Source organism: Mus musculus, chromosome 11 (genome assembly GCF_000001635.26).
Source record: "Mus musculus strain C57BL/6J chromosome 11, GRCm38.p6 C57BL/6J".
NCBI classification, from domain to species: Eukaryota; Metazoa; Chordata; class Mammalia; order Rodentia; family Muridae; genus Mus; species Mus musculus.
In genome coordinates this window covers 88090733-88116913 of record NC_000077.6, presented here as the reverse complement: position 1 = coordinate 88116913, position 26181 = coordinate 88090733, and the positions used below count along the sequence as shown (strand labels likewise).

Here is a 26181-nt window from a genome sequence, read left to right as displayed (position 1 = left end):
AGAGGGTGGGTGTATTTGAGAACCAAGAGACTATGATGCCAGATTCACATTCACAAAAGCAAGGGTATCCGCAGGTATACCAGGAAGAGGCACCTTTCCCCCCAAGGCATCTTGGAGGCCAGCATTGCTCCCTGCTCTCAGTTCCTCAATTCTCCCATTACTTCAATAGTTCTGTTCTTGTACTCAGGGGAGTCTGAAACCAAGACAGACTGGTCTTACTGTTCCTCTACACAGATAAGAAAAGGGTTCCAGACGTGGCATTCGTAAACGAATGTCAATGCCAACATGTCATTCTGCGGTTGTTAAAAGCCCTGCTATGTGACCGTCTCTTCAATGCTATCTCCCACCTCCTTTCTGGGCCTACGTAGCAGGTGTTCTCCTTCTGTCCAAGTAAAAAACAGTGGCCGGGCAGGCAACTCAGCCAGAGGCACTTCCGTAGATCTATCACCAGCCACGGGAATATAAAAGTCTGTCCTTAGGAAGCTGAAGATAGTCCTTTATCCCTCTTCCTTTCCAGCTCCCCATGCTGCCTGACCCGCTCTGGTAAGACGTGTGAACAGAAGTAGCAGGCCAGGTGTGGTGGTCTGTGCCTCTAACCCCAGCCACTTTAGAGACTGAAGCCAGAGGGTCAAGGGTTCCAGACCAGTCTTGGGCGTAGAGTGAATTCCAGGCCAGGCTGAGAACCATAGCGAGACCCTATCTCAAAAACAAAGCAAGGCCCTGAGATAACTTAGCAGATAAAAGTGCTATAGCGTGCTTACACACATACAGATACGAGTGAATGTTTTTTTTTTTTTTAAATGGGGAGGAGAGGACAAAGTCTCACTATGTAGTCCAGTCTGGCCTGAAACTCTCTATGTAGACCAGGCTAGCTTGAATTTGCAGATATCCACCTGCCTCTGCCTTCTAAGTAAATGGTTCTTCCTCCCTCTTCTGCTCCTGCCACCACCTCCCAGGTTCCAGATGGAGTTGTCACAAGTCAAGACTACCTCAGGCACATTAGATGCCCCATGAGCAAAATGCACGGGGAGCCAGATGTGGTGGTGTGGACACACCTCTTTAATCCCAGCGCTTGAGAGGCAGAAGGAAGGTGGGTCTCTGAGTTAGATGCCAGCCTGGTCTACATAGCAAGTTCCCAGAGAGGCAGGGTTACATAGACAGACACTGTTTCAAGAAGCAACAACAAAATTCCACACATCAACTGTGTCAAGCCACTGAACGTCAGAGTTTGGTTATCCCTGAGATGCAGTCAGAGGCATGAAGCAGCAGCCTGGACCCTCCCTCTGGCACATTTCTCTGTTCCATGGGATACTTTGTAACATTAATTGTATAATATACATCTGTCTAATGCTTATTTGCACACCAATACTAAATACAGCACTGGGCATAGCCAAGAACACAGCAGTTACAAATACACACATACACACCAGGTACCCTGAAGAAGCCCCACGTCTGATCACCCACAGGGCCTGCTTGGGATTTAAAGAAATAGCTCTCCAGGTGCAAAAGTAGCACTCCCACCCGACCCTTGGCTAAGCAGAGCCTCAGACAATCTAGCCACCCGGGGGGCAGAGGATGTTCCAGTAAGGACATCCAGGGGGGTAGCTGCACAGTTCACACTGGGTTTTCACACCCTGGGCTCCACCTACTTCCTTCTGCCAGCCCTGGACTGTGATGGCTACAGACAAGCACCTCCCTTGTCCCCCAGGCACAGAAGGGAAGGGGGAAGCATGTGTGTGTGTGTGTGTGTGTGTGTGTGTGTACATCCTGGAGACATCGGGTGCGGGGAGCTGCAGGAAATCGGAGCAGCAGGACACAGTTCATCTGTCTCCTCCCTCCTCTCCTCCTCTGTATATAAGCAGTCTCCTCTGGAATTATCTCCCGGCTTACTATGAATTCGGGGAGTCCCCAGCGTCCGAGCTTTTCTCCCTGTGTCCCACTTAGCAAAGCATTGACTATCGCAATCAACACTCTGCCAGGTGTCTGGCTGTGGGTGCTTTTTGTCATGCCAAAAGCAAGTTGAGAAGAAGGACTCTTAGGCAGGGTTGTCATATACAGTTACATGGACTGTTCACAGCACAAAGTGCCCAGCCCAAGGGACAGAGAGGGCTGAAATTCAGCCCACCATCTGCTTACGAGGCTGAGGACCCTGGAGGAAGGGGACCTTTTTCTAGCGGACCCAAAGGTATATGCCAGGGCTTGGTGGTGAGAACAAGGGAATTCATTGTGTTGACAATCTCTGTGTGTTTGACATTTATTATAATAAGAGTGTAAATCAAGGAGCCGGGGGTGTAGCTCAGTAGTGTGTTCTATGTTACACTCAACGCTCTGGGTTCTATTCTTAGATAGATACACAAGCCAGGCATCGAGGCACAAAGCTTAATTGCAAAGGATCTTGATAAAGGGACACTGCCAGAAGTTCAAGGTCATCCTGGAGACACATAGTGAGTTTAAGGTCAGCTTTGGCCACGTAGACCCAGTCTCAAAAATTCAAATAAAATCAAAGCCGGGCCCAGTAGTTCACAAATTTAATCCCAATACTCAGGAGATAGAGAGGCAGGTGGATCTCTGTGAGTTAACGTAGAGGCCAGCCTGGTCTACACAGCAAGTTCTAGGACAGCCAGGGCTCCATAGAGACCTTGTCTCAAAGTGAACAAGCACGTAAACAAAACCAAAAGAAATGAATAAACAAACAAACAAACAAAGCAAAAACTCAAGCAAGCAAAATTCCAGCCAGAAAGTAGGTGTGTTTCTTGGACAAACTACTGCCTGCTAACTTCAGTTCCCATATCCATATCCTGGCCACCGGTTGGCATAAGAACTAAATTGAATTATATAAGTAAAATGTCTGAACAGAGCAGGTCTTCTTCCAGATGGAAGCTCTTCAGCATAGCCACTGTTGCTGGCTGGGGACAGGAAGGAAGCAGAGGCAAATGGAACAGAGAGAGAGAGAGAAAAAAAAAAGCACTTTGGGAAATGTGTGGCCAGCAGCCGGAGTCTGCAAATGGAACCACCCTGCTAATGTTCCTAAACATCTGGGAGTTCTCATGGCCCCCTCAGGTCTCCTCCTGGGCACCTTTCTCATTCCCTTGGGGTGTCTCACTCAGCTCTGAGTCTGGGGTAAGGTCACAGGTCAGCATTCCACAGAGAGGTCACAGAGAGTGGCTCAGAACAGGCTGTCCTCCTCAGACTCCCACAGCCAGATTACAGGCTGGGCAGGACACACGTGGAAGGCTGGCAGCTGGAGTCAGAGAGAACAGCATGTCCCCACAGGCAGTCCGGGGAAGCTGGCACTAGCACAGAAGGGGTCTGCTGCCTTCACTGGCAGGGGATGGGGGTCGTTCATATCTTAGAAAGTCAAAACATTTTTCCATTGCCTAGTTTTAGACATTTAGATTTTTTTTTTCCCAGTACTGAGGATCGAGCCTTGGGCCTTGCTTACAGACAAAGATTATAGAATTCCTGGTAGAATTAATTTTTATGCCAATATCTTCAACATAACTATTGTTACTATCACTGTGAGCTCACGAGTCCTTTACTTGTGTGTATGTGTGTGTGTGTGTGTGTGTGTGTGTGTGTGTGTGTGTGTGTGTGTGTATACATACATGTGGCACCTTGGGCCTTGTTCCTCAGGGAATGTCTATTTTTGTTGTTGTTGTTGTGGCTGTTATCTTTGAGACAGGGTTTCTCTGTATAGCCCTGGCTGTCCTGGAACTCACTCTGTAGACCAGGCTGGCCTTGAACTCAGAGCTCCACCTGCCTCTGCCTGCCAAGTGCTGGGTTTAAAGGCGTGCGCCACCACTGTGTGGCTACTTTTTACTCCCACTAAGATGAGCTCTCTCACTGACTAGAGCTCACCCAGCAGAAGAGGCTGGCTTGCCTTAGGGTCTTCCCCGGGTCTGAGAATATAAATGCATGCCACCATGCCTGACTTGCTTTTGTTTCTGAAACAGGATCTTAGTATGTATGGGCTGACCTGGAACTCACAGAGCCCTGTCTGTCTCGGCTTCCCAAATTCTGGTTATGGGAGTGTGCCATCACACGAGGCTATTTTTTGTTCTCATCTCATGGTATTTTTTTTAATTTTATGTATATAAGTGTTCTGCCTGTTGCGTATATGTGTACCACATATGTGCCTGACATCTGTAGAAGCCAGAAGGCTTTGAGTCCCCGAGAACTGGAGTTATGGGCAGTTGAGAGGCAGCATGTGGAAGATGCTGGGTCCTAAAGACAGGTCCTTTGTGATAGTAACAAGTGTTCTTAACTGATGAGCTAGCTCGCCAGCTCTTATTTTGTTTTTGGACCCCTGGCTGTTTCGTGTGTGGGTTCTGGGAATCAAACCCAGGACCTTATTAGGAGCCATTTTTCCAGCCCTAGTCATTTACTTTTTAATGACACTCTATCCATTTTCTCTCTAAGACCCAGGGTCTCAGAACCCCACCAGGAGATGGTACCACTGAGAGTGGTAACAGTAGGAAGCTAAGGGCCCTTCCAACACCTCTGGAGGGACTGCATCCTGGCCAGGAGTCACCAAGGCCTAGCTAGTGTCTATCTAGGTGACAGACACAGCCGGCTTCTGGCTTCAGTCAAACGCCATGTCACACCGGAACTCTTTCTTTTCAAGGACAGAAACTAACAGGATGATTCATTCCGTTATTAAATCAACTCTTAAGAAAAGAGGAGTCATCTGTTTCGCCCAGCCCTCCATCCACAGGACGCAAGCTGTTCCGTGGCTCATCACCGCCATGTGCTGACCGTCTTCCCTTCCCCGGCTCAAGAACCCACGGTTTCTCGCAGTTTGCTAAATCCCTACAGTCACCGAAGCTGTGCTAACTCCCGTCTAAAGACAGGCTTCCAAATACAGGACCATGGCGGGAGGGAGACTTGTGGATCTTAAACCTCTAGGGGTGCAAGCCCTCTCGGCAGTGAGTAAAAAGCTACCTGATAAAGCCCTTCTCTGTCCCTGCAGGATCTCCTCAGCTCGATCCCAAACTTAGAGACAGCTGTGTCCTCAGAACTCCAAAACCAGTTCTCCTACGCTCAGCTCCTCATAAGGTCCGAACACTTAATCTGCCCCAGGTTCAGTTTATCCTTCCCTCAACCCTAGGGAAAGTCCCAGCACTGCTGCATGACAAAGCACCCTAGTGAGATGTGTACGGACCCAGCAGGGGTTTTTTGAGTTCAAATCCCACCTCCCCAACTACCTACCTAGGGAGATGACTTTAGTTAATTCAACCTCGGGCCTCAGGTTTCCTCACTGGTAACAATCTGACCCCCTGGAGCTCGGCTGGTAAAAGTGCTTGCCACACAAGCCTGAAGACGTGAGTTGGGTCCCTGGAACAAACACCAAAAGGCCACCAAGGGGAAAGGAGAAAAGCAGCTCCTAGCTAATTATCCTCTGGCCTCCCGCCTCCATGGCAAGGTTCACGTGCACATGCTCGTGTTTGCACACACACACACACACACACACACACGCACACGCACACGCGCACACGCACACACACATACACAGTCTCTCTATCCTACATGCATAGAAAGCTTCCTGGTTTCCAGTAAGCATACAACAAATGTGGCTGGTCACTGGACCGTCACAGCAGTTCTGTGGCATAGGAAGTGTTAATTCTACTTCTGGTAGACAGGTATGTTCTACAGCCATTTGCTGCTCTGGAAAATAATAATAATAATAATAATAATAATAATAATAATAATAATAATAATAATAATAATACAGAGCTAAGCCTAGTGGCACAGGCCTGAAATACAGCTACTCATGAGACCGAGGGAGGAAGATCTCCAAGTTCAAGCCCTTTGTGGGCTACAGAGTGACCTGAAAGCTGGTCTTCCTGACTTAGTGAGATCCAGGCTCAGGATGAAAAGTAGGAGGAAGGCTGAGAACAAGGTTGAGGGGTAGGGCAAGCCCACGTTCACGTGGGCCTGGGTATGGTGGCTCATGCCTACGATCCCAACAGTGTGACGGCACAGGGACAGGAAGATCCCAAGTTCACAACCAGCCGGGTCTATAAACAGGACTACACAGAACAGCCTTTTCTTCCAGAAGTGGTGGCACACCCCTTTATTCCCAGCATTCTGAAGGCAAAAACAGACAGACCTCTGTGAGTTCTTTGGTTTTGTGTTTGATTTTGGTTTTGTTTTGTTTGTTTTTTTATTGTTATTTTTGAGACAGGGTCTCACTATGTATCCCTGGCCCGGGTGTGGGGGGTGCTCACTTTCTAGATCGGGGTGGCCTCAAACTCACAGAGATCCACTTGCCTGTACCTTCCAAGTGCTGGGACTAAAATCATGTTCCATGATGTCTGGCAAGACCCTATCTTGAAAGAAAGAAAGGAAGAACGAGAAGGGGGGAGGAGGGAGGGGGAGGGAGGGGAGGGAGGGAGGGAGGGAGGGACGGACGGAGAAAGAGAGAGAGAGAAAGAGAGAGAGAGAGAAGAAAGTAAAAGTGAAAAAGAAAGAGAAAGACACAGGAAGGAAGAAGGGGAAAGCACAAGATTAGAAGGTGACGTGACCCGCTGAGAATGGCACTGCCCTTACACAGCAGAGCTCGACAGCAGCTCTACTGTGCACTCCAATCTGCACACTCAGAACTCCCATGCATTAACACACTCCTTCTTCCTTGCAGGGAAATCTGAGCAGTCTCACGCATCAGCATCGCAATCCACTTTCCACTCTCTAGGCCCCAGAAAGGAGTGGATGTCCCAAGGGAGATGTGTGGCTTGCCAAACAAAATTAATTTCTGTTCTTTTTCATATTCTAGGAAAACCACTCCAGAGCATCCTCAGGGAAAGGATGCCACCCTCCAGAAGTGATGAAGACAACTCAAGGCTAGGGCCCAAACCAACTTCCACAATGTCTCAGACTCTCTCGGGAGGGTCCCGGGCTGTCAGCAATTCTGTAAAAGGTCAGCGTAAATCACTTGGGAGGCATTTGTGTAGGCATGGTCTCTCATAAATGAGCGTCTGCCAAACCCATATATTTCTAAAAACATCTGCACTGTCTTCACCCTGGGTTCAGAGCAAGCAAACTACAGGGGCATTCCCCTGAAGCTCAAAGGGCCGCCCACCCTGCTTCTGCGTATGGATGCTCCCAGCCTGAGGTGAACTCAATGAAGATATCTACTCACATCTCACATCTCCAAACTTCCCAGCAGAGGCAAAGAATCTGGTGAAACTTCTAAATGCCGGCCCATGTTCGTTTGTTTGTTTGTTTGGTTGGTTGGTTTGGTTTGGTTTTCGAGGCAGGGTTTCTCTGTATAGCCCTGGCTGTCCTGGAACTCACTTTGTAGACCAGGCTGGCCTCGAACTCAGAAATCTGCCTGCTTCTGCCTCCCGTGTGCTGGGATTAAAGGCGTGCGCCACCACGCCTGGCCCGGCCAATGGTATGTGCGGAAAGAAATGATCTCAACACAAAGACACCCTCATGTCCCAGGTCTCACCCAATCTAGCAAAGGGTTCGAGCTACGTCCTCCAGGTCCACTGTCAACACTTAACAGAAGGCTTCTGTATGTACTCTGCAACAAGCTTTCTGTGTGCCTCTAGACTGAGGTGGCTCATGTTAATGGTGGTTGGACAAGGGTCATTTTCTTCAGTGGTATAGCCACTGGGAAGCTGCCTGTGCTCTGGTATACACACACAGACACACACATCCCACATACAAGCTCATGCTAGCAATTCTGATTAAACTCATCAAGTGGGGGGTGGGGGGGAAGAAGGAAAGGGGGAGGGGGAGGGGATGGTGGCATATGCCTTTAATCACAGCACTCGTGAGGCAGAGGAAGGTAGGCCTCTGAGTTTGAGGCCAGCCTGGTGTACGGAACAAGTTCCAGGACAGCCAGAGCTACAGAGAAACCCTGTCTTGAGAAAGGAAATGAAAACTCAAATGCAGGGTGTTATAACTCACTAAGATGGACAAAAACATCTACGTAGGCCTCACCCAGAACCAGGCAGGAGGAAAACCTCCGACTTCCTAGGGTAATGATGGTCTTGGTGAAACCACCAGGCTGGCCCAAAATTGTCTTGGGAAAATTGACAGCTTGAGGTCTCAAAGGATCCGCAGCATGCAAAGGTCTGCAAGTCTGCAACACGACTCGAGTTTGCCTTTTATTATAAAGAGAGTCAAATGCAAGAAAATGTTCCCCAGCAGAGGCTAGTTATATTTGTTCATGACGAGTTTACTATAGGCTTCAGGCTAATTAGCCTCCTGAGAGTTAGGACTACAGGTATGTATGTGCCACTATGTGCCATGGAAGGGGTGGTCCTCCCCCCATCCCCCGCCTTTTTAAATTCAAAGCTTAGAGAGATGGAGCAGAGGTTAGAAGCATAGACTGCTCTTCCAGACGACTCATGGTGGCTCACAAGGGATTCAATCTCTTTTCTCCTCCAAGGACCCCTGTACACATATGGTGCACAGACACACACACCTTTGTATGGGAACACATACTTATAAATAAAATAAATCTTTAAAAAGTTATCTTTTAATAAAGCATTTGTAGGGGCCAGAGAGATGGCTCAGCAGTTAAAGAGCACTTGCATTCTTGCGGAAGACCTAAGATTAGTTCCCAGCTCCTACACAGCTGCTCACAACTGACTCCAGTTTGAGGGGATAATATGTGGTACACACATATCCATCAAACAAACAATCAAACATAAAATAAATAATCTGAAAAAAAAAACCTCTGTGTGTGTGAGAGAGAGAGAGAGAGAGAGAGAGAGAGAGAGAGAGAGAGAGAGAGAGAGAATGTGTGAGTGTGTCAGGGCTGTATGTGACAGCATGCCATATGTGTATCCTCAGAGGCTAGAAGAGTGAATCAGATTTCCCTGGATCTACAGTTACAGGTGCTTGCGAGCCATCTGACACAGGAGTTGGGAATCGGGTTCTCTGGAAGAATAGAGAATGCTCTTAGCTGCTGGGCCATCTCTGTAGAGATGTAAGGATGTCTTAAGGATGCCAGCACAAGGTGTAATTGACCTTTTACCATGCTTAGCTTGTTTTCTCTGCCTGCTTGTGGGGATGCTACCTCACCCAGGTCATTTGTGGGTAAGATTTCCCTACGGCCTAAGCCTGTGGCTTTCTTGCCTTAGAACGTGGGCTTCTGACCTGCACATATATCTTCATAGGCCTGCTTAACCCCCACACCAGTTGTGCCAGCCCAGCTTCCAGTCACTCATTGCTGCTTTCTGGCTTCATCTCAGATTCACCTCTTCCTCCTGCTCAACCCAGGAAGCCCCTGTCCACCCACCTTGTCACTTCTGTACATAGACAACAGGGGAATTCCCTCCCAGTGGGCCTCTCCCTGACACTCACAGCACTCAGCTCCTGGTACAGCCTGGAACTGAAACCAATCTCCGACCCAAAGCAAGTGAAATCATTTCCTGTGCCCGGTTCCCCTACTCAACCACAAAAGCGTCTTTGCCTGAGCAAGCTCCAAATCTAGCTTTGGAAAAGGCAAAGCTCTTAACTGCTGAGCCATCTCTCCAGCCCTGCTGTTAAAAAGGTACTTAAAGCTGGGCACGGTGGTGCATGCCTTTAATCCCAGCACTCTGGAGGCAGAAGCAGGCAGATTTCTGAGTTCGAGGCCAACCTGGTCTACAAAGTGAGTTCCAGGACAGCCAGGGTTACACAGAGAAACCCTGTCTTGAAAAACCAAAAAAAAAAAAAAGGTACTTAAATTGGTGTGTGTGTGTGTGTGTGTGTGCGCGCGCGCACACGTGAGCATGTGTGCGTGCACATAAGTACAAATGCCCATCGAACTCAGAGGCATCAGAGCCCCCCTGGAGTTGTATATGGGTGGTGATGTGGCCCAACATGGATTACAGACATGCTCTACCATGCCTCCCTGATTAACTGAGCTCTGACTGTCCTGGAACTCACTATGTAGACCAGGCTGGCCTCAAACTCACAGAAATCCATCTGCCTATGCCTCTCTGCCTCTCTGCCTCTCTGCCTCCACCTCCCAAGTGTTGGGATAAAAGGCGTGTGCCACTGGGCCCAGTCTGATTTATTCTTAATCGAATCCCCTTTGAGAGCAATCCTGTTTTCTTCTGAGACTTCTGTAACTATCTTATTAAATGTGCTGAGATTGTCATAAGCGTTGAAACCTTTTATGTCTGAAGCAGGGGTTGGGGAAAGAGGAAAAAGCCATAGTACATGAACATGCCTGCCCTTAATGGTCTTTGGAAGAAGGCTCTCCAGATGTGCCCTGTTAACCTTGCCCTTGCCCCTCATCCTATCAAGATCCTTTTCTGCCAGTGGGAGTAATCATGAAATGATTGTACCATAGGCCCAATAAGTAAATGGTCACAGCGAATTAACTTGGATTAGCTACTGTTTGCTCATTCCTTCCACAGGGTTTACCGAGGGCCCCTGGCCCTGTGCAGAGCTCAGGGAGCTGACTAAACAGTGAAGTCAAAAACCCAGAAGCCTCAAGTGACATTGTCTTTCGAATAGAGCGGATGATCCTGCAGCCAGTTACTGACAAATGTCCCGTTACTTCCTGTGTCCTTGCCTCTTTTCCGAAGGCTTGGACTCCATCCTATGTGGCAGCAGGTCACGCCCAGAGAACACGCCTGTCTCGAGGACCCAGGCAAGGCATGAGTCCCAGTTGCTGAGCAGGTAGGATTTATGTCTGGACTCTAAATTCATGGACAGACTGCCCTCTGTCACACAGCTTTCTTCAATGACGCCATAGCACAAGGAGAGGTTAAGCCAGATTTGAGCAGCCTTCTACCTCAAAAATTCCAGCTTTCATCCCTCTATCACTGAGTGGGCATGGACCTCTAGGGACCTCCACTTCATCTTCCTGTCTGCAGATGAACTTCTTAAACCACAGAGATAAATGAATCTTGATCCTATTTCCTAAGCCCTTCGGAGGTGGGGGTAGGGGCCTTCCCCTCTGCTCCAATGAGTCACTTTTCTTGCTCATTACAGCTTATCTGGAACATCCTCCCTCTATCTTCTTCACACACACACACACACACACACACACACACACACACACACACACCCTACCCCTGCAATTTAAATTCATTCACCTCTGGTGCTCTGTCTAGTGAACAGCCTGGTTTCCTAGCATCAAAGCTGGTAAGACTTGTGTCTCTTCAGTGTGTTCGACGAAGGCATCATGAGAAGTGACTGTTGCTTAGCTATTGAAGACCACAAAAACCAGCCTGGAAAAATGGCCCCAAAGCTAAGAGCACTGGCAGCTGTTCCAGATTGCTTTCCAGCGCCCACATGGTGGCTAACAACCATCTGTAACTCCAGTCCCAAGGACCAGAAGGCCTTCTTTTGGCCTCTGAAGTCAGCAGGCATGAATGTGGTGGACCAACACACATGCAGGCAAAACATCCGCAGACATAAATAAAATTAATCATTAAAAAGAAGAAACACTAAAAGCAGCCAGGCATGGTGGCTAATGTCTATAATCTCAACACTTTAGGGCAGGAAAGAGGCAAAAGGAGTTTGAGGCCCAGCCTAGGCTACAGAGTGAGTTCCAGGTCAGCTTGATGTACAAAGTGAGACTATGTCTCAAAAAAAAAAAAAAAAAACAAAAAAAAAAAAACAAATTCAAACTTTTGGCATAGTAGCTTACACCTATAATCCCAACACTTGGGAGATGGAGCTAGGAAGAGTGTATGGCTTCAAGGCCAGTCCAGGCCAATATAGTAAGTTTTGGGTCAGTCTGGGCTAAAATGAGACACTATCTCAAAAATAACAACAAAAGGTCAAAAGGATAGCTCACGGTTAAGAACACGACTATGCTTTGAAAGGTCCTGAGTTCAATTCCCATCAACCACATGGTGGCTCACAACCATCTGTAATGGCATCTGATGCCTTCTTTAGGTGTTCTGAAGACAGTGACAGTGTACTCATAAATAAAATAAAATAAATAAATAAAAACCAAAAAAAAAAAAGAAATAACAAAACCCACAAAGACAAACAGCAACCCCAATGTATCCATATATCTAGGAAGTTGGCCACACTACAGGGTTCCTGCCTCACCTGGCAAAGACTTTACAGGATCAAAAACAAAAAACGAACAAAACCCCACCTAGTATGTCTCACATGCCACAGGCCTGCCACAGGGTTGTACTAGCATCTCAGAGCAGGAACGTGCTGGGACTAGATCCAGTGCCTGGACGACAACTGCCGCTTACCTGGACTCCATGCACAAGTCCCCTCCCCCAAGTCTTGTCTGCTCCAGAAGCTCTTCTGACTGGCGATTGCCCCCTTCTTCCGTGTTTCACCTTGTTTTCTTTTTTTAATGGGGGCTGGGCATGGGTTTTCCCGGCTTTACATCAGCAGTTGCCCCCAGGAGCTACAGCCCTGGCTCCAGAGTTTCATCTCCTCACAGCTCTTGCCCAGGGTGACTGAAACGCTAGACTAACATGTTTATCCTGCTCCTGGACTGCAGGCCTCTTGAGGACAGGGCAGTCTTGGTGAGCTTTGTGCCCTAGGTCAGGCCTAACTAGCTCACTTGGCCAGCAGCTCTTAGCAGAACGCATTAAGTAGACCCTACCACACCTATTCCAAGGACTAACCACTGCATTGGCAGACCTTGAGTACAGCACAGTGGCCTTACCCCCACATACCCAAACTCTGCCACGTTGAGATACACGACCTCAGGCATGCTATGTAGCCTCTTGCTGCCTCTTAGGTCTCTGTTTCCTCACCTGAGAAATGAATGTCACTTCAAGGGGTTTCATAAGAAAGCTAGTACTCCTAACCACTAAGCCATCTTTCCATCCCAAGAATTAAGGACACATAGGATGCACTGAAGGGATGGCTCAGTAGTTAAGAACAATTGTTGCTCTTGTAGAGGACCTAATTTCTGTTCCCAGCACCACATGGGGCACAGTGGTATACAAGCAGCTAAAACACTCAGACACATACAATGAATGAATCTTTAACAATTTTCTTTAAACCTAGACACACACACACACACACACACACACACACACACACATACACACACACACACCATCAAGCAGAAGCATGTGGATATCTGAGTTTGAGGCCAGCCTAATCTACACAGCAAGTTCCAGGCCACTGAGGGCTATAGAGACTGTCTCAAACAAACTTTTTAGACCACATCTGACCACGGGAAGGATTGGCTCCTTGGTGGAGTGAGATTATGTTTTTACTTGTGTGTGTGTGTGTGTGTGTGTGTGTGTGTGTAGACCTTTAGCCACTATACCATATCCCAGTCCCCATTCTTCCTTCATACAAAGCCCTTTATCAGGCACTCCATCACTCTTCACTTGCCTACCCTGTCACTCTTCGCTGGGTGCCTTGTCCCTCAGGACCAACACTAACATTGAAAGAAAAGCCATTCAACCCTACTGAGTCATTTCACGATTCCTATCTCACCCTGACGTCTCAGCAACCGTACACCTCCACTTATCATCCCCTCCCCCTAACACCACATCTGTCCCAGCCGCTACAGTTTTAACCAAAGATTATTTTCTCAGCACCAAGTTTCGGAGCTCTCGAGCCCACGTGCAGAAATAACAGTAACTATCAAAGGAACTCGTTCTGTCTGTGGCAAACGCGAGACGTCCTCCGACACCTTCTAGGAATGAGACACGGAAGCACTCAGAAAGCTTCAGAGTCAGACCGAGAGCCCCGCGGGGGATGTCTAAGCATGTTCTGGGAATCCTGCAAGCCATGGTGCTAGGAGTGGACCTCGGCGGCAGACGTGCGCTTAGTTAGCACGGACAGAGTTCTGAATCCAATATCCAGCACCACAAAACCAACCCAAACCATGAAGATCTCTTAGTAGAAATGGGAGTAAAAATGGCTCGATTGCTTCCTGAAGTGCAGGTTAGACATCCGTTTCCAGGCAAGAACTTGAAGATCCTTGACAACACCATGATAGCAACGCAATGCCATGTTTTCTTTAAGAAGAGAGTTGTGTTCCCAAGCAATTCCTCCATCTATTGTTTAGGAATAGGTTTATGGTTTGGTTTGGTTTGGTTTGGTTTGGTTTGGTTTGGTTTGGTTTGGTTTGGGTGTTTGAGGTTTGGGTTTGGTTTTTCAAAACAGGGTTTCTCTGTGTAGCCCTGGCTGCCCTGAAACTCACTCTGTAGACCAGGCTGGCCTTGAACCTGAAGATCCACCTGCCTCTGCTTCCTGAGTGCTGGGATTAAAGGTGTGAGCCACCACCTCCTAGCTATGTTTATGAATAGTTTTATTTTTAGGTTGTTTTTTTTTTTTTTTTTTTTTGAGGCAGGGTCTAACATAACCCAGGCAGGCCTCAAGCTCTCTATGTAGCCAAGGATGACCTTGAACTTCTGAGCCCTCCGCCTCCACGTCCCCAGGCTTGGATGACAAGCTTATGCCACCATACCCAGTTTAGAGGATGTTGGGGATTGAACCTTGGGTTTTGTGCCTGCTAGGAAAGTACATTGACACTCTACCAACTGGGCTGCATCCCGGCCTCGTGACCTCTTTTGAAGATGAGAACTTTAGCTGCTTTATTACATGGGTGGTTGGAAGCAGAGAGGATTCAACAAACAGCAGAGCAGCCAAGGCAACTCACATCTCGAGTCTACCCACCAATATGTGGCAGCCAGAGAGAGTTTCAGCAGGAAGGTAAATCCCAGACACAAGGCAAGGTGGACCCTGCCACAAGAGCCTTGCTTGCCACCAAGACATCTTCCAACTCCCATATCAGGGACCGCTAGACCACCGTCATTTTGGGTCCTCAGACCTAACTGTTACTTGTCATAATGGCAGGAGCCAGCAAACCCCAGACACCTCCTGCTCCTGCTCACCTTGCCTGGTCAGAGGTGAGCCCAAGGCTCTGAGAAATTCTCAGCTCTGTTGCTTAGTAACAGCAGGGTGACTTTAGGGAACTCTGAAGGAAACAATGGATGGTTCTGCACACCAAGCCACACACACACTCACTGGCTAAAGAGAACTCCCCATGCGCTGGATGGCACGGGTTGCAGCAGGCTGCAGGTTAGATCCCTGGAGTCAGAACTTCTTACCACACTCAAACCAAGACCGCCATTGTTGCGTTTTATGAGACGGGAGGTCTACTTCCAAGCCTGGTTTCTGCATTTACTGTTTGTGACTGGCTTTAAAGACAATATTAGTGGCCTCATTAAAAGGACATTCAAAATCCGGGTGGTGGTGGCACATGCCTTTAATCCCAGCACTTGGGAGGCAGAGGCAGGTGGATTTCTGAGTTCGAGTCCAGCCTGGTCTACAAAGTGAGTTCCAGGACAGCCAGGGCTACACAGAGAAACCCTGTCTTGAAAAACCAAAAAAAAAAAAAAAGGGGGGGGGGCCTCTGGTCCATCAGAGGTGGCGTGAGCCTAAGGAAGACTTCTGAGTACTGAGGCAGAGAAGTCTGACATGGAAGATCCTGGGCTCCTCCAGATCTCAAGCAGACACCTGCACAGCATCCCAACAGCCCAGCATCCAGAGCATTATGGGTAAGAATAGCAGAACCACCGTCTCTGGAACTGTACAGGCAATGAGCCTCAGTGGCTTGTCTGTCCTCCATTTGTGTTCTGAAGTCTCAAGAAATGAAAAGAACTGCAAATTACCCTGACTGTTTTCTTGGGAAAATCTGCTCCAAGGCTCCCCAAGAAGACTCTTCTTCCATACTTACGAATGCTCTCCACGAGGCCCCTCGTGTCCCTAAGACAAACAGGGGCTCCTGAAAACGTCTCCTATACTCACCCACACTTATCCTTTTGTTTCCCCTTCATTCAATAGCCCTGTGGCCCTAACACGGTACCTAGGGCCTCCCCACCAAACAGACAGCAAACTTAGTCCTGGGAGAATGGCCACCTCAATTGCCCCTGCCCTCTAGCTAACTGGAGGGAGCTGGGAGCTGGGCCAGAGCTTCCAGGTCTCCATGGCCACAAGTTCAAAGTGGCATGAGAAAGAACCTCACAGCATTTCTACTTTGGGCCCCCTGGGATTATCTACTAACTAGCCACAAAGTTGGAATCTGCTCCAAAAGGCCTGAATTAGACGGAAAACTCTTAATATAGGGGTCTTAATTAGAACCCTAGCACCAAGGGGACATATTATGCCCCCTGGCAGTGCACAGGAATGCTCCAGCACCTGTGCATGTTGGGGCAGTGTGGTTAGGGTATAGCTTTCACCAGATCCCAAAGAGGCCCTTGGTCTAACTCTGAGACTTGGCCTTCTCCATCTCTCACCAACCCTGAGCTACCCTAACTGCCCAGAGCCTCTGCTTTTCAAGACTGTACCCAGCTGTTTCCTTGTCTCCTGCTCCATCCAGCAAGAGAGTGTGGACGGGTGATTTCCAATCCAACCTTCTGGATGAACCTCTGGTGGCCCAAGCCAAGCTACATAAAGAAAGGTACCATCCCTCCATTTAAACGGAGGTCCCACTTCACATTCGATCCAGCAGGAGCCAAACTTCATAATGAGATGACATCTATAAGATAAGGAGACTCCTAGTATCACACACTGCCTTCAAACAGCATACATAGTTAACTCCATAGGTCTGTAAAGAACCTTAGGGCTGGGAGGGCCAGAGCAACTCCAGAACCCCTTCTCCTGGGCCAGGTGGCTCAGGGTGTTGCAAGGTGTATTTCCTGGGTTTCAGGCTACTGAGGACCAGGTGGTGACCAAGGCACATGGTCTTCTATCCGACGTCACCTCTAGGGTATCTCATCACTATCTTCCCAATTATCCACCCCCACCCTCTATTCTTACAATAAGTAAATAAACAAACAAATAAAGGAAATCTAAAAATCTCTCTTCCTTAAAACACCCTCTCCAGGAATTTAATAGCAGTATGAATTTCTTGAAGCTGAAACTTTTTATTAAGGAAAGAAAATGGACAAGCCCATGCTGGGGTGGCAAGCCACCAACCATTCAGAGAGAAACCCAAGAGCGCTGAAGGAATAAAGGCAAGCCCCGGCCCCCTGGAGCTCAGCGCCCCAGGCACTCAGAGTTCGAGGGGCGGGGGAGCAGGGGCGGGGACAGCGCATTCTGAACTTTCTCCAGCCGGGTCGCGGAGAGACGCAGCTCCCAGGGGACCGGGTGGGACCAGAAAAGGCTGAACCGACCGGTGACCACGGCGGGAGCAGGAAACGATTCTCCCCTCCCCCTAAAAGGAGTTCAGCTCCCAACCCAGGCCCCCGCCTCGCCATCGCCATTCAGGCTGCGCCCCCAAGCCCGGGCGAAGCCGGGAGGGTGTCCACACAAAGCGGGGAACCGGGGAGCAGAGAGACCCGGGTTGAGCAGGCTCCCCAAGGCCTCGCGTCCCTTCCTCGCGGCGCCGGCTGGCCGGCGACCACCCCTCGGATCGCGGCCCCGGGATCCTCCGCACGCTCCCTGTGCCCAGGACCAGGAACGAGGCGGGCAGCGGCGGAGGGAGGGCGGCCGGGGACCTGCCGCGGGCTCCCGGGCAGCCTTGGCCACCGCGCGAGGACTCAAACTCGCGACGGCCCGGCCCTCGCGGCCGCGCCTCGGCGATGCTCCCGGGGAAGGTGGGGCCACCGGGCCGGGGTGGAGCGCGGCGCCCGCGAGCTCGCGCTAGGGGCGGCGAGAGCGAATCGGGGTCTTACCGAGCACCGCACGCGCGTCCGCTCCCGCGGGGCCGCTGGGGTCGGGCGGCGGGGGAGGGGCGCGGTCCCGCGGCGGCAGCGGCAGCCCGGCTTGGTGGCGCGGCGGCGCGGCTGGGCGCCGGGAGGCGGAGAAAGCGAGGCGAGGCCGGCTTCCTAGCGGCGGGCGGCGAGAAATGCAGCTGTCCCTGCGAAGCTGCCGGCGGGGCCACAAGTGGGGCGCGCGGGGAGGAGCGGGGCTGCGCGCGCGGCGGGGCTCAGGCTGCGACACCCCCAGACCCTCTCCCCAGGACTGGAAGCAGGAATAGGGATCCCGAGGCCAATGCGGTTGCGCAGGATACGGGGCAAGGGGAGAGGGATAAGGGGCAAGGGGCCTCTGAGGACACTGGGACAGTCTCCTCTGTGCATTCCTGCACAGACCGCTCCTCTTGAGGACTTGTGATCTTCCCTTTATGGCCCGGTGTGATGCGCTTGGGCTCTGCCGACTTGGGAAGCACCTTAAGGGGTTGTTAAAGCAAGGAGACCTGAGACGTGGGAAATTTGGGAAAGAGGGGGACCTAAATGCAAGGCTGACCTGAGAGTTTGCAGACATACACGAGGAGCCACTAGTGAGGGCTGTAGAAGATGCACGAACCTCTCTGGGCTTGGGGACATCAGGAGTGTGGGAAAGTGGCAGCTCTGCGGAGTTAGAGTTCAGGAAATAAAATGTAATATTGAGGCCAGAGGAAATCGTGAAGTTGATTAGGAAAATCAAAGTTACCACCCACTAACATCTTATCTCCACCCAGCATTCGCCATTACTTCAAAGGCTTCTGAGCCTCGATAAGGGATTCCACAAACGTTTTAATAAACGGTCGATCAACTGGTTAATTTTCCAAGTGGTTTGGTTTTGTGCACTAATTTGGAGATGAGAAAAGGGAACAGAGGGAATGATGGAAGAGCCTGCCCATTTGTGTGTGGAGCCCTGCACACAGCCCTCTCCTCTTCCGAAGACTTACAATCTTTGCTGAGAAGTCTGGGCATGCTCACCCAAGAGACATCTGATGGTGAAAATCACAAACCAAGGCCCCAGAGTCTCCATCCTTTGCTTGTCAAGGGTAATTTCTTCAGCGAGGTGGAATCTGAGGATACCCTGGGAGAAACCCCACCTCTGAGAATCCCTTGTTCCCTTCGGCCCCTCTGCCCATGCCCCTTCACCCGGCTTCCGGGAACCCTCACACTATCAGGACCCCACGTGAAAAATTCTGACTCTGAAGTCCTCCGATGTGGCTGCTGACTGAGATGTCACCAAGCGCTCAGGATTTATCCTCTCGGCCAGTAAAGCCTAGATGATGGTATCGAGTTTGTCACTTTATACTGTAGTGTTAACTTCACCTGTCACTTTTCTGCTTATTGGCAGAATCTTTCTCTAATCTGTCCCAGTCACTTTGACATTTCAGGACTTGGGGTTGGGGTGGGGGCTACCAATCTGGAGATTTTCCTGTTTGTGCGTGCCTCTAGGATGCTTATGAAATGTATTTTCATTCAAGTCGTTAGCAAAGCCAGCTAGTCGCTGTGATTGTCACCCTTGAAGTAGCCTGTCTGTGAGCTTTTCAATGTCCTCCTTTGGGGTCGATTCCGGAAGCAGCTTCCCAGTCCTGCCTCCCTACACCCCCACCCCCACCTCCACCCCTGCTTCTCATACCCAGAGCAACTTCACTCTCCCCTACTGCTGCTCTGAGCACCTAGAGGCTCAGGTTAGGTTCTCTTGCAACCCAGCCCCTCTTATCTGCTGCCTGCCTCAGGTCTCCAGCATCAGGTCCCTTGGAGATCTCATGGAGGCTAACAACAAACTCAAAACCATTCCTCCCTCATCTAAACGCCACCTCTTGGCACAGAGGCTAACCAGCTCAGTCCCTGCCCTCCCTCTTCCTGGGTATTCTGTTGCTCTCCAGCTGTAGCCATCCTTCCTTCCCTTTCCCCTACTTCTTCCCACAGCTGCTGCCTGGCTCCAGCCCCTGTGCTCTGCTCTCCACAGCTGGTGAGAGACCCGTCCTGCTCTCTAGCCAAACTTCCTGCCTGCTTCAGAGAACTCCAATCCGTTCTTTCTTTCCACCGTCCCCTTTCTGCTTCAAGCCTACCAACACTTCAAGATGCCCCCTTTTAAACTAATCCTGTCCTGATCCTGCCCTGCCCGCAAGCCATCGCCCTAGTAATGTCATCTCATCCGAAGTAGACTTCCTCTAAAATGGAGACGCATATCTCTTACTTGTTCCAGCCTCATTCTAGCTTTTCTTTCCTGCGGTCTGGCCTTCTTCCCCAGTCATCCCAGGAGCTACACTCTGTGGGAGGCCCTGGCAGGAACCTGGTTGTCTAAACCCATGAACCTCCTGCTTACCCCACTTCTTGGCTCTGATACAACCCCAGGTGCTTTTAAGGCTTCTTTGAAATTTCTCCCACCCCACAGATTGCCCATCCTACAAGGTTTCCCCAACAACCCCCACGCTTCTTCAGTAGCCTTCTCTAGCACCCAATTCCTTCCTGCTCTTCCAACAAACTAGGTCCTAGGATGTGTTCACAGAGGTTAATAGTTTTCAGTGGGCACCAAACTTTAGGACTTCTTCAACCTGCTACATGACTTTGGGGCCAGGCACTTAACTCTCTGTGCCTCAGGTCCCTTACTTGTGCTGATTAAGGTCTAGTTCATTTAATGTATTTGGGTGTTTTGCCTGCATTCACATGTGTGCCTAAAGAAGGCATCAGATCCCCTGGAACTGGAGTTACAGATGGTTGTGAGCCATCATGTGGATGCTGAGAATCAAACCCAGGTCCTCTGGAAGAGCATCCAGTGATGTTTAACACAGAGTACAAGTTGGCAAGGTATGTTTAGGGCCATTTCAAAAATTTCTGGAATCTGTTCTAATCCCAAGCAAAAATCCACTTAATATTTCTTGAGACAGGATCTCAACTACATAACACTGGCTGTTCTGAAATTCACTGTGTAGACCAGACCTATCTCAAACTCCCAGGGATCCACCCACATATGCCCAATGAGTGCTGGGATTAAAGGCCGCTGCCACTATGCCTAGTTTCATTTAATACTGTCTATGAAAGTCAAGTCAGCAACCTCCAACAGCAATTTTTTTAAAAAATCAAACACTCTAACAAATAACAGTGATTTGATCCATTCTTGGGAGTGACAAATTAAAACTCTTTGTTTTCTATAATTAAACTACTTTGATTCTATTTAAAAAAAAAAAAAACAGGAAACTTTGCATATAAAGAATGCAACTCTTTTTTTTTTTTTCCCCCGAGACAGGGTTTCTCTGTACAGCCCTGGCTGTCCTGGAACTCACTCTGTAGACCAGGCTGGCCTCGAACTCAGAAATCTGCCTGCCTCTGCCTTCCGAGTACTGGGATTAAAGGCGTGCGCCACCACTGCCCGGCAGAATGCAACTCTTAATGTATAATAAATATTCTTGAATTCCAGCCAATGTGATTCTGGGTGTATTAGCTGGATTTTGTTTTTGTTTTTTTGTTTTCTGCGGTGATATTGGTGATGTGAAATGTGTGTGTTGTATGTTCAGAACAAAGTCTCTGTTGAAGCGTGGATACGACACGCGTGAATGCTGCCAGAAAAGGCTCAGGTTCATTGAGTGTTTGATTTCAAATTAATTTTGGGTCACTGCATTCAGAAACCTTTTACTATTTCCAAAAATTGTGTAACCTTCGCATTCAGTTATGCAACCCAATCTGGGGCTGTGGCCTACAGTGTGAGAAGGTGAGCACGGAGGCACGGGGCCAACAAAACATGTATATGTATTATTATATATTACATAACATATCATAGAAGAGGATTTACTGGCAGAGGGTGGTGGTTCACACCTTTAAACCCAGAAGTGGGAGGCAGAGGCAGGTGGATCTCTGAGTTGAGGCCACTCTGGTCTACAGAGTGAGTTCTAGGACCGCCAGGGCTACCCAGAGAGACACTGTCTTGAAAACATAAAAAAAAAAATAAAAGTAAGATAAAAATAATCAAAAAAGTTAAAGGGGATTTATTAGGCTGATTCACATGATAGGAACTAGGTAATCCAGAAATGGTGGTCTGTATGCTGGAGAAACCGAGAACCCAGGAGTTGCTCAGACCCAGAAGTGCGATGCCACCGTAGTCCTGAGGACATGCACCAAGATCTCTGGTGAGAGTGAAGCCATATTGACAGGCCTGTGATGCCGATGTCTGAGCTCCACAGCAGTGATACCTACTCAGAAAGGAAGAAAGGCTAGCATGCATCCTCTCCCCTCAGACTTCTCTTTGATCTGGGCTGCAGTGAGGGTGGGTCTTTCCCTTCAGTCGTCTCTTAGTACATTTGTCTCCTCAGGGAGCATCCTAAGAGAAACCCCGGTGTAGATATCTCATGGTCCAAAACCACCATCGCTGACTGGAACCTGGTAAGCTGAGCGTCCACATTAACCTTCCTCTTGTCAGGTCTTCCCAGGGTGCCTTTCTTCTATTCTCCTTCCTGTCCTACTCGACCCCACCTACATGTGCTAGAACCAACTGTGGATGCTTTCTGCTCCCGTACTGCAACAGGGGAGGTGATGGGTGCCTCTGTCTAGTCTCTGTCCATGCTAAGCTCAGGCCACTGGGGCATTTATCATTATGCGTGATATTATTATTATTATGCACGAGGCTGATGCACAGCTGTTGCCCAACAGCTGGGCTCCAGGGAAGACAGGATGCTTCTTCACCTTTAGGACTAACAGTGCACAAGAGCAAGCAGTCATGGCTTTGAAAGTGACTGTATCATCCCCGCCAACATGAGACCTTCTTCCTAGCACCACCAAAGACATTAACAAGGCCTGTGGTAGGACAGGAGGGTAGGGATGGGGGTGAGGAGGATGTGTATGACCACTTGGTCGCTTGGGTAATCCCATCTCCTTCTACAGCTTGGCTGATTTCATGGAGAAACCAAAGGAGACACGCCGATCACCGGTGACATCACTTGAGGATTTGAATCAGAGAAGCAGTGTCTAAAAACAAGCTGGGCGAAACTATCCCTTTTAGAGGATGATAACTAAGTGGATAACTGGGAAGATGCTATTCTAAGTCCTGAGAAATACCCCCAAGAGCTTCACCATCTCCTCCAGTTAGGCACAGGTTGTCCCTTTATCCAGGTAGGCAAGCCTAGAAATGGGAAAGCCCGGCGGTGGTACAGTCCGTTTCTGCAGAGTTCCCAGAGAGAAGTGGTTGCTGCTCCCTCTCAGACCACTGGCCTTCCAAGCCTCTCACACATAGTAACTGTTTACCTAAGGACCAGCTTTCTAAAAAGATTTATTTTACTCTTTTTAATTATGTTCCTGGATGGGAGTGTGCACGCGAGTGCTGGTGCCTCTGCAGGCCACAGGCATTGCATCTCCTGGAGCTGGAGTTATGGGCAGCTGTGAGCTGGCTGGTCCTCAGCAAAAGCCATATTGGCTCTTGATCAGTGAGTCATCTCTCCAGCCCCAGGACCAACCTTTCTCTGTGTCTCTCTGTCTCTCTCTCTGTCTGTCTCTATTGTTTGTTGATTGATTAATTGATTATTTATTTATTTTTCTGTGTAGCCCTGGCTGTCCTGGAACTCAACTGTAAACCAGGCTGGGCTCAAATTCAGAAGTTCACCAACTGAGTATTGATGCTACCACGTCCAACTTGACTGTTTTTTTGTTTTTTGGTGTTTTGTTTTTGTTTTTGTTTTGTTTTGTTTGTTTTGAGGCAGCTCTCATAGCTTGAATTGGTCTCTAACTCACAGAGTTTGACTGCCTCTGTCTCCTGAATGCTGGGATTAAAGGCATGTGATACCATGCCTGGCTCAGGAATCACTTCTTGGTGCATGGGACATAACTAGTTCTGGAAGGTTTTGGGTTTTTTGTTTTTTCCTAAGATTTTGATAGTTAGTTAGTTAGTTAGTTAGTTAGCTAGTTAGTTTTAGTTTTGTGTTTCTGTGAGTATATACTACATGGGAATGGCTTTGCTTTAGACAGCAGACATGGCTGTCAGCTCCCTTGGAGCTGAAGTTACAGATGGATGTGAGCCACCAAAAGCCACCCAGTGAAGGTGCTAGGAACTAAATTCAAGTTCTCTAGAAGAGAATTGCTCTTAGCCATTAAACCATCTCTCCAGCCTCAAGACATACCTAGTTTGTCCTGACAACAAAACCTTGTGCTTTTGTGTTGAGTAGCGACAAATCTGACCACCCTGGGTTCCACCTGCCTGCACACAAGTGGTCCAGCTGGTTCTCAGTAAAGCCTAGGGGTGACTGGGCATACAGGAGGAATCCCATGTAACCATTAAAACTGTTTCCAGAGTGTGTTTAATGTCTAGAACATTCTGATCTAATGTTTTGAGAAAGATGCTCCAAAAGATTCACTGCAAGATTATGCCATTCAGTTTCTTCTAGTTAGTTATAAACATAAAAGACAAGACTAGCCACAACAGTCTTCCTGCCTCCGTTTCCCAGGTTACAGGTCTGCATCACTAGGCATGGCTTCAACATACTTTTATTTGGGGGGGGGGTTAATGATTTGTTTGTTTGTTTGTTTGTTTTTAGAGACAGGGTTTCTCTGTATAGCCCTGGCTGTCCTGGAACTCACTTTGTAGACCAGGCTGGCCTCGAACTCAGAAATCCACCTGACCCTCTCTCCAGAGTGCTAGGATTAAAGGTGTGCGTCACCACTCCCGGCGATTTATTTATTTTTTAATGTACATTCGTTATTTTGTCTGCATGCATGTCTTTGTGAGCTTATATCAGATCCCCTGGAATTGGAGTTACAGACAGTTGTGAGCTGCCATGTGGATGCTGGGAATTGAACCTGGGTCCTCTGAAAGAACAGTGCTGCTAATCACTGAGCCGTCTTTCCAGCCCCAGCTGAACTTCTGACCATTTTGATTCAGCATCCTCAGTGTAGGATTATATGTATTCACCGTCAGGTCAGAATCCGGTGCTTCATCCATGCTTCAAGTACCGTACCGAATGAGGCACATCCCTAGTTCCTGTAGAATTACCTTTAACATAGAATGTCCTTAATTGAGTTCATAATCACTGATGTGTTTCTCTCATGTGCCTCCACTGAGATTGCAAAGATGGAAAATATGTAGTACTTCCTCCCTGTTGTTGCGACTAAGTCTACAGGGAAGGCAGATATGAAGAAGCTGGTAACTAATACCACAAAGTGTATGTCATTTGATGACATGTGACATGCATTCTGTAGGGGGCACAGGGAGGAAGTGGTTAGCTCTGGGGGTAGAAAGGGAGGTGTACCTCAGAGGCACTAACTGAGCCTTGAGAGACAGAAATGACTGAATGGACATGAGAGTATCTCCATTCTGTGCATAACATGAGAAAGGGCAGAGAGGAGAGAGGTTAGGGAACATCTGATTGCCAGTGGGCGTGCGCTCTGGTTAGATATGGATGGATGACATGTGTGGCGGAGGGGGGGCTGGGGGAAGGGAGAGCAGCAAAGTGGTCTGTAAGGCAGATGGTTGGTGAATATCAAAGCACACCGAGAGAAGCCTTAGGAAGATGTGACAACGGGGAATGGTCTAGAACGTGGAACAAAGGACCAAATGTATAGTCCGTGTGGATGGAGCACCCAGGGCTTTTAAAAAAAGAATTTAAAATTGACAGGAATTTTCACTCTGACTTTCCTGAAGACATCAAGAGCTAAGGCAATGAGGCCCCGTACCAGGTAGCTACACAAACTTGGAGGCAAGCATGTGCTACAAACAATTCACAGACTCAAGAGAAGAGCTCGCTGGTCCCCTAAGACGGGGGGGGGGGGTCTGACTGGTTTGTACCTCCTGAACTCCCCGTAGTTTCCCAGAGCATGATAAACATGAAATGTTGGTCAGGCCAAGATACAGGTGAGTCTCTTCTCTACCGCCTCCTCACTGGGTGGCTTAGCCTCGTGTTCTATCATTCATTCTCTCATCAAATATTTTTAAATGATTTATTTTTATTTCATATGCATTGGCATTTTGCCTTCATGTATGTCTATATAAAGAAAAGGCATCAGGCCTTCCACCGTAGAATTGGAGACAGTTGTGAGCTTCCATATGGGTGCTAGGACTTGAACCCAGGTCCTTTGAAAGAACAGCCAGCACTCTTCTGTTTTGTTTTGTTTTGTTTTGTTTTGTTTTGTTTTGTTTTGTTTTGTTTTGTTTTTGTTTTTGTTTTTTCAAGACAGGGTAGGCCTGGCTGTCCTGGAACTCATTTTGTAGACCAGGCTGGCCTCAAACTCAGAAATCTGCCTGCCTCTGCCTCCCAAGTGCTGGGACTAAAGGTGTGTGCCACCACTGCCTGGCTTCAGCCAGCACTCTTAACCACTGAGCCATCTTTCCAGCCCTGGCTCTGTTTTTGTAATCTATAAATGGCAAAGAGGCTAGATAGTTACCATCTCAATAACTGGGAAATAGGAATAGTGGAGAATAACCTTTCATTTTCCTTTTGAAAAAGCTTTTAAAATTACATTCATCATTCTAATGTGTGCATGCATGTGTGTTAGTATGATTGAACACCTGCATGGATGTGGTCACAGTGTGTATGTGGAAGTCAGAAGTAAACTTTAAGCCATCTTGATGGTCCAGTCCTGATGT

General features: G+C 48.7%; 1 protein-coding gene and 1 long non-coding RNA gene across 2 annotated transcripts in view; both read right to left on the bottom strand.

Annotated features, from left to right (window-relative positions):
* The window catches only part of Cuedc1 (CUE domain containing 1), a 94995-nt gene extending 77227 nt beyond the window's left edge, over positions 1 to 17768 (bottom strand). The window contains exon 1 of the mRNA NM_198013.3: positions 17571 to 17768. The gene's annotated coding sequence lies outside the window, so the exon portion shown is untranslated. The remainder of the gene's footprint in view (positions 1 to 17570) is intronic.
* Positions 16807 to 18856, bottom strand: 2210416O15Rik (RIKEN cDNA 2210416O15 gene). The gene is made up of 4 exons (NR_045499.1): positions 18786 to 18856; positions 18597 to 18699; positions 18162 to 18245; positions 16807 to 18052 (listed from the first exon to the last, which is right to left on the bottom strand). It is a non-coding gene; the product is annotated as an RIKEN cDNA 2210416O15 gene (long non-coding RNA).
* Positions 18857 to 26181: the final 7325 nt, after the last annotated feature.